The 10,500-nt window shown below is 42.5% G+C and overlaps 1 pseudogene; it reads left to right on the top strand.

Annotated features, from left to right (window-relative positions):
* The first annotated feature begins 378 nt into the window (after positions 1-378).
* On the top strand, positions 379-10,201 carry LOC147959992 (uncharacterized; annotated as a pseudogene).
* The last annotated feature ends 299 nt before the right edge of the window (positions 10,202-10,500 follow it).

Genomic DNA, 10,500 nt, shown 5'->3' on the forward strand with positions numbered 1-10,500 from the left:
ACTTCTTGCTGTTTCTTAGTTAACCCCCTCAAGTATCTTGAACAGTTAAATAGGAACTAGTGCTGAGACCACCATTCATGCTTGTTTTATATTGCAACATTATCGTGTTAGAGTATCTGATTATTCCCACTTTCGTGCTATGAAGATACTAGATTGTTTGCTTGATTGGTAGTTGTTTGTTAAATTGCTTAGTGTCGAAATTATTTGACTATATATATAATATTATTATTTTGTTTGCTGTTTGCTGTTTGTTTGTTGGTGTTATTCGTTGTTGTGTTTTGTTGGCTTGATCGTATTATGCATATGGGTAGAATATATTTATATATACATAGCTTTTGGCCCTATTATATCTATAACTCATCTATGCTTGCCCACCAGATGCCGCCGAGGCATGATACTAGACGCAATACTACAGGAGGAGACAACAATGGCAATGGAGTACCACCATACATACAACAGGTTATCGAGGGACATGCCCAGTTGATCCAGTTGCTTACTCAGAACCAGAACAACAACAATAACAACAAAAATCCGCCGCCGCCACCACCTATGGATATGCTTACCAAGTTCTTGAGATTGAATCCTTAGAGGTTCTCTACTTCCCCTGAACCTATTGTGGCTGATGATTGGCTCCGTGCAGTCAATAGGAACCTGGAGACGGTTGGATGCACATATGCAGAGAGGGTGAGGTTTGCCTCACATTTGCTGGAGAGTCCTGCCGCAGCTTGGTGGGACAACTACTTGGTCACTTATCACATTGCTAGTATCACTTGGGTACAGTTTCAGGATGCTTTCCGTGCTACACATGTGTCTGCTGGTGGTATGAGTCTGAAAAAGAAGGAGTTTCGCAGTTTGCGCCATGGAGGTCACACTATTAATGCTTATGTGGAGGAATTTAATAATCTTGCATGCTATGCTCCTAATGATGTTAACACAGATGCAGCTAGGCAGGAGAAATTCTTGGAGGGCCTAAATGATGACTTGAGCCTTCAGTTGACAGTGTCCACTTTTAGGAATTGTCAGGATTTGATTGATAAGGCTATTGTGCTGGAGGGAAAGCAACAGGCCATAGAGAATCGCAAGAGGAAGTACAACAATAATAACAGGTATAATTCAGGACCACAGCAGAAGCCACGCACTTCATATCATGGTAATAGAGGTAATGGGCATAATCATGATGGAGGTAATGGGCATAATCATCATGGAGGAAATGGCCACAACCATAATGGCCACCATCATCACAATGGGCACAAGAGTAACAATGGCAATGGTTGAGGTAATGGTAATGGTAATGGAGGGAATAATAACCAGAGCCACCAGAGTATGCCTGTGCAGAGGGATATTAGCCAGGTTCAGTGCTATAAGTGTAGGCAGATGGGCCACTACTCCAATGCTTGTCCAGAGAGCAAGAACAGTAATGGGAATTCAGGAGTCAGCAAGCCAAACCCCTTCCAGAAGGGTCATGTCAACCATGTTAATGTTGAGGAAGTCTATAATGAACCTGATGCAGTGATTGGTAAGTTCTTGATTAATTCAGTACCTGCACTTGTTCTGTTTGATACTGGTGCATCTCATCCATTTATTTCGAGGGTATTTTTGATAAACATGGATTGCTAACCAAAACACTTAGTATGCCTATTAGAGTGAGTTCCCCAAGAGCTGAGATGATAGCAGGTGTTGGTTGTCATCAGTTGACTTTGTCTATTGGGAAGCATGAGTTTCCTACGGATTTGATAATATTGAAGTCACAAGGTCTAGATGTTTTTTTTGGGTAAGGATTGGTTGCAGTTATATAAATGTCGTATTTATTGTGCCAGTCAATCTATTACTCTCAGTGCACCAAGAGGGAAGAGGATCAAATATGTATGTAAGTATAAGCATAATCAGGTGCAGGTGAACTCTCTTAAGGGGGGTAGCCTGGAAGATGTGCCAGTTGTGAGGGATTATCCAGGTGTGTTTCCAGAGGAGTTGCCAGGTATGCCACCAGATAGAGATATTGAGTTTCTTATTGATTTAATACCGGGCACTGGACCTATTGCAAAGAGACCGTATAGAATGCCTCCTCAAGAGTTGGAAGATTTGAAGAGGCAGATAAGAGAATTGCAGGCACAAGGATTTATTCGCCCAAGTTCATCACCTTGGGGAGCTCTAGTTTTGTTTGTGGAGAAGAAGGATGGGACCTTGAGGATGTGTGTTGATTATCATTCTTTGAATGAGGTAACCATTAAGAATAAATATCCTTTGCCTATGATAACCGATCTGTTTGACCAGTTGGAGGGAGCTACTATGTTTTCTAAGATAGATCTTCGTTCTGGTTATCATCAATTGAAGATTCGTGAGCAAGATATTCCAAAGACCGCTTTTACTACGAGGTATGGGTTGTATGAATATACTGTTATGTCATTTGGATTGACTAACGCTCCTGCATACTTTAGGAATATGATGAACAAGATGTTTATGGAGTTCTTGGATAAATTTGTGGTTGTTTTCATTGATGATATATTGGTGTTCTCCAAGAATAAGCAAGAGCATGAGGTGCATCTGTGTTTGGTAATGGAGAAACTAAGGGAACATTAGCTGTATGCCAAGTTCAGCAAATGTGAGTTTTGGCTGGGTGAGGTAGCATTCCTTGGACATGTTGTGTCAGGTAATGGAGTTGAAGTTGATCCATCTAACGTTGCTGTAGTTACAGAGTGGGAGACACCCACGACAGTTGGGGAGATTCGTAGTTTTTTGGGCCTTGCAGGTTATTATAGGAGGTTTATTGAGAACTTTTTCAAGATTGCAAAGCCTATGACTGAATTTTTGAAGAAGGAAAAGAAATTTGTTTGGACTGATGAATGTGAAGCCAGCTTTCAGGAATTGAAGCAGCGTTTGGTTACGGCACCAGTCTTAACTCTGCCAGATATACATAAGGACTTCCAGGTATATTGTGATGCTTCTCGTCAAGGACTTGGGAGTGTTTTGATGCCGGAAGGTAAAGTTGTTTCTTATGCTTCATGTCAGCTTAAGAATCATGAGCACAATTATCCTACATATGATTTGGAGTTAGCCTCAGTTGTGCATGCATTGAAAACTTGGAGGCCATATCTTATTGGTAATCATTGTGATATATTTACTGATCATAAGATCTTGAAGTATATTTTTACTCAGAAGGATTTGAAGCTCAGGCAGAGGAGATGGTTGGAGCTTATTAAGGATTATGATTTGAATGTGCAGTATCATCCTGGTAAGGCTAATGTTGTTGCTGATGCGTTGAGTCGTAAGAGCCATGCTAATGCAGTTAATATTGAGGATATGCCACCCGAGTTATGTGAGCAATTCAGGAATCTCAGGTTGGAGATGGTTCCTAAGGGATATTTAGCAACACTGGAGGTAAAGCCTACTTTGCTTGGCAGGATCAGAGAAGCTCAAAAGGGTGATAAGGAGATTGCTGAGATAAAAGCGAACATGGTTGAAGGTAAGGCAGATGGTTTCCATGAGGATGAACATGGAGCCATATGGTTTGAGAAGCGTATTTGTGTACCTCAAGATGCAGGTATCAGGAAGTTGATTCTTCAGGAGGCGCATGATTCACCTTATTCTATTCACCCAGGTAATACTAAGATGTATTTGGATTTGAGGGAAAGATTTTGGTGGCCTAGCCTGAAGAGGGAAATTGCTGGTTATATTGGAACATGTGATGTGTGCCAGCGAGTTAAGGCAGAACATCAGAGGCCAGCAGGTTTGTTACAACCATTTCCTATACTTGAATGGAAGTGGGATGAGATTTGTATGGATTTCATTACAGGTCTACCCAGGACTTAGTCAGGATATGATTCCATTTGGGTAGTTGTTGATTGTTTGACTAAAGTCGCTCACTTCATCCCAGTAAAGACTACTTATACCAGTGCTCAGCTCGCAAAAATTTATATGTCTAAAATTGTTTGTCTGCATGGAGTTCCAAGGAAGTTAGTGTCTGATAGAGGTACTCAGTTCACATCCAAATTTTGGCGTCAGTTGCATGAATCCTTGGGCACCAGGCTAGAGTTTAGTATAGCTTTCCATCCATAGACAGATGGGCAGACAGAGAGGGTAAATCAGATTTTGGAGGATATGTTGAGAGCTTGTGCTTTGGACTATGGGTCTAGTTGGGATGATAATTTACCTTATGCAGAGTTCTCATATAATAACAGTTACCAGGCTAGTCTGAAGATGGCACCATTTGAGGTATTGTATGGTAGGAAGTGCAGGACACCGTTGATGTGGGATGAGGTTGGAGAACGCCAGTTCTTTGGACCAGACTTGATCAGGGATGCCGAGGAGATGGTCAAGTTGATTCGTGACAGGCTGAAGATAGCACAGTCCAGGTAGAAGAGTTACGCAGATGCTAAACGTAAGGAGGTGGCATATGAGGTAGGAGACCATGCATATCTTCGAGTTTCACCACTTCGTGGAATTAAGAGGTTTGGAATCAAAGGTAAGTTAGCACCACGTTTTGTGGGGCCTTACAAGATCTTGGAGCGTAGAGGAGAGGTAGCTTATCAGCTGGAGTTGCCAGAATCTTTGTCAGGAGTTCATGATGTGTTTCATGTATCTCAATTGAAGAAGTGTCACGCAGAGATGATGGATGTTCCATTTAGGACACGGTGCCACTTGAGGCAATTCAGTTGGAGAGTGATTTGTCATATGAGGAGAAGCCTGTTAAGATTCTAGAGACAGCAGAGAGAGTTACTCGCACCAAGACAATTAAGTTATGCAAGGTTCAGTGGGATCATCACACAGAGGAGGAAGCTACCTAGGAACGAGAGTAAGATCTCAGGCAGGATCACCCACACCTATTTGCTAGCCAGCCCGAATCTCGAGGGCGAGATTCATCTTAAGGGGGGTAGGTTTGTAACATCTAAATTTTCCTAAATTAGGATGTTATTAGATCATTCATATGCATATCATATTTTTATTGCATTATTTGTTTTTCTGCAATATTCGAATCATTATGCAACTCAAGGCAAGGTATTGGAGTGGAGATAACATGACTTCTCCCCTGTTTAAAAATGTTCATAATGTGCATAATATTATTTTCAGTTCATTTGATATGTTCTAGTAATTATTTATTGAAATTTTCAAAATATTTTATTTGATTATATTATTGATGTTAGAGTGGCCTATTGCATCAAAATTATTTGACAAAATTGCATTAGTGTTGGAACTAGTGTTCCTGTAGTTTATAGCTGTAGAGCTACTTTTCCTGTGTGTCTAGGTATTTTTATTTAGAATTTATACTGTGTATTTTATTTTATTTATTTTGTTCTGCTGCTGTAGTTTTTGTTTTAAAAAAACACCAGCCGGCCAGCCAACGCCGCGGCCCAGCTCCCGCCGCCGCAGCCCACTTCCCGCGAAGAGGTACGCAGCAGCGTCACTCGCACCCAACCCGCACCCGATCCACCTCGCCTCCAGCCACTGACCGTGGGCCCCGCGCCGCTTTCTTCTTCCCCGAGTCGAACACGCACGCACCGCGCGCACAGCCAAGGCAAACCCGAGTCGAGGTCGCACACCCGAGCCGCCCCGTGCACGCCCGAGATATCTGGTGCGTGCCCAAGAGCCCGACGAACCCCCGCACCCCTTCCCCGATCCTCCCTATTGCCGCACGCACGAGCTAGGGCGAAACGCATCTCACCCAGAGCTCCGCTATCCCCCGCCGTTCACCGGAAGATTGCACCGCCGTAAGAACGAGCAGAGTTGCACCGCCTACTCCGTTCGACCCCTCTATCTTCCGCGCACCCGTTTGACACTTTGGCCTTGCCCAACTCGCAGCGGAGCGAGAGGATCAACCCCGCCCAACTTTGCTGGAGCATGCCACTTTTCCGTCGCCGTCGTCGTCAGCAGAGGTCGAACCAGTCAACGTTTTCACCACCACCGCCCTGCCACTCGAAGCTGCATCCTCCCGTCACTTCCCCATCGCCGGAGAGTCGCCGGAGGAGCGCCCCCGCCGACGCCCGAAGCTGCCGCCATTTTCCTCTGTAAACGGTGAGCACGCCGCACAGGAGGTTTTTCGGCCAACCGCCGGCTGCCACGTTTCACTGCTACAGTGCACGCACAGGAGTTGCTACAGTTCAGGAGTTTTCTGCTGCCTTTTGTTTCTTTTCCAGATTTTCATCCAAATTTCAATTTGCTATAACTCTTAGTATATTTGTCCAATTTAGGTGTTTCTTTTTCCTATGCACTCAAAAAAATCAGCACATTGTCACAGTAACAGCTTTGCACATGTTTGCACTGTGCAAATTTGAATTCGTTTGAATTTGAATTAAACTTTCCAAAAGGCGTATCTTTCAAACCGCTTATCGAATTCAAGACATTCTTTTTGCGTTGTGAGCGAAGTGCAATTTAGGTGATGTTAAGCTTCTGTTTTGAGTTTTAAAAATGGTTTTCTTGTTGTTGGTTTTGTTTTGGTTCTATTTGTGTTCCGATGATTGATTTGTTGAATTGTGTGAAACGTGTAGATTGTGCGGAGTGCGACGCGAGCTATTGTCAGAAGTGTGACTTTCTGAACCAGAACCAAGGCAAGTTACATGTTGATCATCCTTTACCTATTGTTTTCTATGCATGTAGTTATATCACACTATGAATATATGCATGTATAGGTTTACTATATTACTTTACTATATTGTTGAGCTATCTCCCGTCATTGCAGATCGTGGTAGTTGTAGTTGCTATGCTTTGTAGAAGGGGGTGGTTCGTGTATTCATTGAGCTTATGTGAGGATTATATATGTAACAATTTGAGTAGTAACTCAGGATTTAATTCACCTCTAGGCAGAATTGGTATTGCTAGGGTGGTTTCAAGAACATCATGGTTTATACCCTCTGAATGTAAGTGGACGGCCGCCCAGGCTCAAAAAGATCAGACAGACTTAGTGACTAGTAGCTTCCATGTGCGACCACTGGCTAAGTGGGCTCTGGCTTAGTTTATCAGTTGTGGAACCCTTACCCGGATGTGCCAGCAGATGTAGATATAATAGTTGGGATGGGCCTCCTGTTGGGACTAGGGGACTGCTTCTGAAAGACTTTGTCTCAATCTTCGGGTTGGGTCCAGTGGGTAAAGCGTACTAAACTCTGCAGAGTATTAAAAACTAATCATGATTAGTCATGCCCCCGTTTATGGGTAACTTTGAGCGACTATGCCATTACAGTTGTTGGATGATCTTGACAGATGTGACACTTAATAATATTTGTGGGAAACTTAATAAAAGGGTAGGTTGGAGTTGATTTTTGCCAACTCAACCTTGTGTATTTAATTGTAGTAATAAAAGAACTAAATAAAAATTTGACTATTAGGTAGTTATGAGGACAAAATCAGCTTTCTGCAAAAATAAACCCTCAAACCTTCCTTTTGATATACTATGCATGTACATGTAGGTCTGCTTTATTATTACTCCTGTGTAACTTGCCAATACATTCCAAGTATTTACCTATATGGCTGCAACGTCTCATGTTGCAGGATATTCAAACGAAGAGTAAGGTACCGTTAGGGTCACGAGTCTGCACTCAACATCGCCAGTGGGCTATGATGGGACTCATCGTTATTTTCTGCTACTTTCCGCTGTTTGATTGAATAAAGCTAGCCAAGTGCTATGCAGATTGTTTTATTTTATATATTCTGGATCATACGATGTAATAAATGATGCACTTGCTATTCTGGTATTCATCTATATTGTGTTTGCTGGCGAGTTCGATCCAGGGACTAGCACGGTAAGCATAGAGACTCAAATCCTTCGAGGTTTGGTCGCTACAGTTCTGTGGCCTTGAAACCTGGGAGATCATCATCATTTCTTCTCCCAAGTGCCTTATAATTCTCAAAACTTTCCCAAGATCATGCCATTTCCATTCTGGCCCAAATCCATAATTCTCTTTCTTGGGGAAAAATCATTTTATATTAAAGGAATAACCTCAAGTGCCCTAGGTTGTGAAGCAACCTATATTTTTGTCCATCCAAAAATTGCCAAATAATTTCCATAATTTCTTTGGGTCATATGTTGATCAAATATGCCCAAACATTCCTGTCCTAGCCCAATAATAATTCCCCAATATTCTTTTTTTCTATTCTATCCAGAATGGCATTTTGTGAAGGAAGTGCCATTTATCTTATCTTCTTTGCTCCCATACTTTTTGGTCAAGCTTCTACATCCAAATCATTGCCTCATGCAAAAATTCAGCTTCATTCGCCTAGCCAACTTCCCTCAATGATTTTTCAAAGTTTTTGTCAAACAGATACCATTGTGAAGGAAGTACTAGCTAGGAGTATCCAAATGAGTTGAAATTTTGCATGCCTCTTCATGTGCTCATATAGTTTCCCTCCTCCAAATTTCAGCCCCATTCAATTATTTATGTGAGCACAGGACAAAATCTTTGTTTCTATCCAATTTTTCACTTAGTGAAGAAAGTATATTTTATATTGCTTCATTTTGGTAGAGAATTTACCAGGGCATTCTCACAGTTATAAAACCTTTCTCCACCAATTTTGGGATCAATTCATGGAGCTAATATTGCTCTAGAAGTTTTGCAAGTTTTTGGACAAAGAGGATGTTTGTGAAGCAAGTGCCATTTTGGCTTGTCCAATTGGTATGAAAATTTTACAGCATCTCTACATGTCAAAATCATAATGCCTGGCCAAATTTCAGCTCAAGTTGATACTCCATGTGAGTGCACTTTCCCGATCAAGTTTCTGGACCAATTTTGCAGTTACAAAGCAACCATATTGTTTTGTAGTCCAATTATCCTAAAACTCTCCAGGATTGTAGTCCTTCCTTAGTTAATCGAAAGAATTCCTTATTTGACACTGTTTTAAATTTTGTTTCCCTATTTAACATCGAAGAAATATTTCTTCCCTATATAACACCAACTTTAAATTTTGTTCCCAATATAACACTTCGGTACATTTTTTGACCTAATGATGTTAAATGACATGTGAAATGACAAGTTTACCCCTGGCACTAGAAGGACCTAAGTCAGGTCAAAGTCATTCTCATTGGCTTCACCCAGCCCACAATCCGCTTGCACAAGAACACCGATGTTGGAATTAAACCCAACTCGTCTGTGTCCGTGTCTTGTACGCATACATGTGTAAGCGAGAGTTTGATACTCTGAAAAGGCTAGATTGTGTTGGCAGCTGATATATACGTACACTGAACCGTGACCCCAATCAGAAATACTAGCAATTAAAAATCCCAAGGCACGATACGGTCAAAATAAAAATAAAAAAACCCAAAGGCACGACACGGTCGTTTTGTAATCAACTCGACGTGTCCTCATATTGTTCGCGTGTGTCGTGTGCGTGTTTCATCGAGTCGATCCATCAAGCAAGTAAGCCGGCGGCCATGTTGTTTTATACGTGCGTTTGCTGTGTGCAAGCTAGCTTAAGAAATCCATCCAGTAGGGAGTTAGTTGTTTGGTACTCGTACGTGTGATCTCTTGGAACATGACGCCATTCTGTTACACTAACCATGGATTCCACCCTTAAATAGGACACCAAAATAAATAAAAGAACTGAAATAGATGTATGAGGGTAGAATTGTCATTTCATGTGTCATTTAACATTTTTTGCACAAAAAATAGATGAAAGTGTTATATTGGGAACAAAATTTAAAGGTTGTGTTAGAGAGGGAAGAAATATTTTTCCAGTGTTAAATAGGGAATAAAAGTTTAAGCCAGTGTTAAATAAGGAATTCTCTCTAGTTAATCACCCCAGACAACTCCATTGACCCCGATTAATTCCCTGTTGATCAGCAGTGCACAGCCAAGTTTTATACAACAAACTTTCAGTGAAGCCTCACATCCCACCTTGGTTTCTTTTGCTGATCTATCAACTCCCACAGCCTCCCTGATGGAAGGACTACTCACTGGACATAAATTAGCAGCCTCTTGCGTCCCCTCCTTGCCATGTCAGGCGGTGACCGCATGGATTTTTGTGTCTGCGTGCTTTGGCTGCAGCAAACGCGCTCTACGCGACTAGACTCATCGGGCAGCTCTGCCTCGACGGTTTCCTTGCGTCCGAGCGTGCCGACCTAACTCCCCGAGCCTCACCCGTCTCCCTCGACCCTCTGCCCCCCCGAAACATCCTCACCAGTGCTAGTGGCCACGCGCCCATGAGAGCACTGTGTTCGACCGACTCTGTTCGCTCCCCGTCCTCTTCCTCCGGCTCCCCCTTGGCTCCTGCTGCACCGTGACCTTCAACCGCTCCTCCTCATCGTGATCTCTATCGGTGTCAAAACCGACGGATCTCGGGTAGGGGGTCCCGAATTGTGCGTCAAGGCCGGATGGTAACAGGAGACAAGGGACACGATGTTTTTACCCAGGTTCAGGCCCTCTTGATGGAGGTAATACCCTACTCCTGCTTGATTAATATTGATAATATGGGTAGTACAAGAGTAGATCTACCACGAGATCAAGGAGGCTAAACCCTAGAAGCTAGCCTATGGTATGATTGTTGTATATGGAGTTGATGTCCTATGAACTACCACCCTCT

Source organism: Triticum urartu, chromosome 7A (genome assembly GCF_056163025.1).
Source record: "Triticum urartu cultivar PI428250 chromosome 7A, HENAU_Tu73, whole genome shotgun sequence".
NCBI lineage: Eukaryota > Viridiplantae > Streptophyta > Magnoliopsida > Poales > Poaceae > Triticum > Triticum urartu.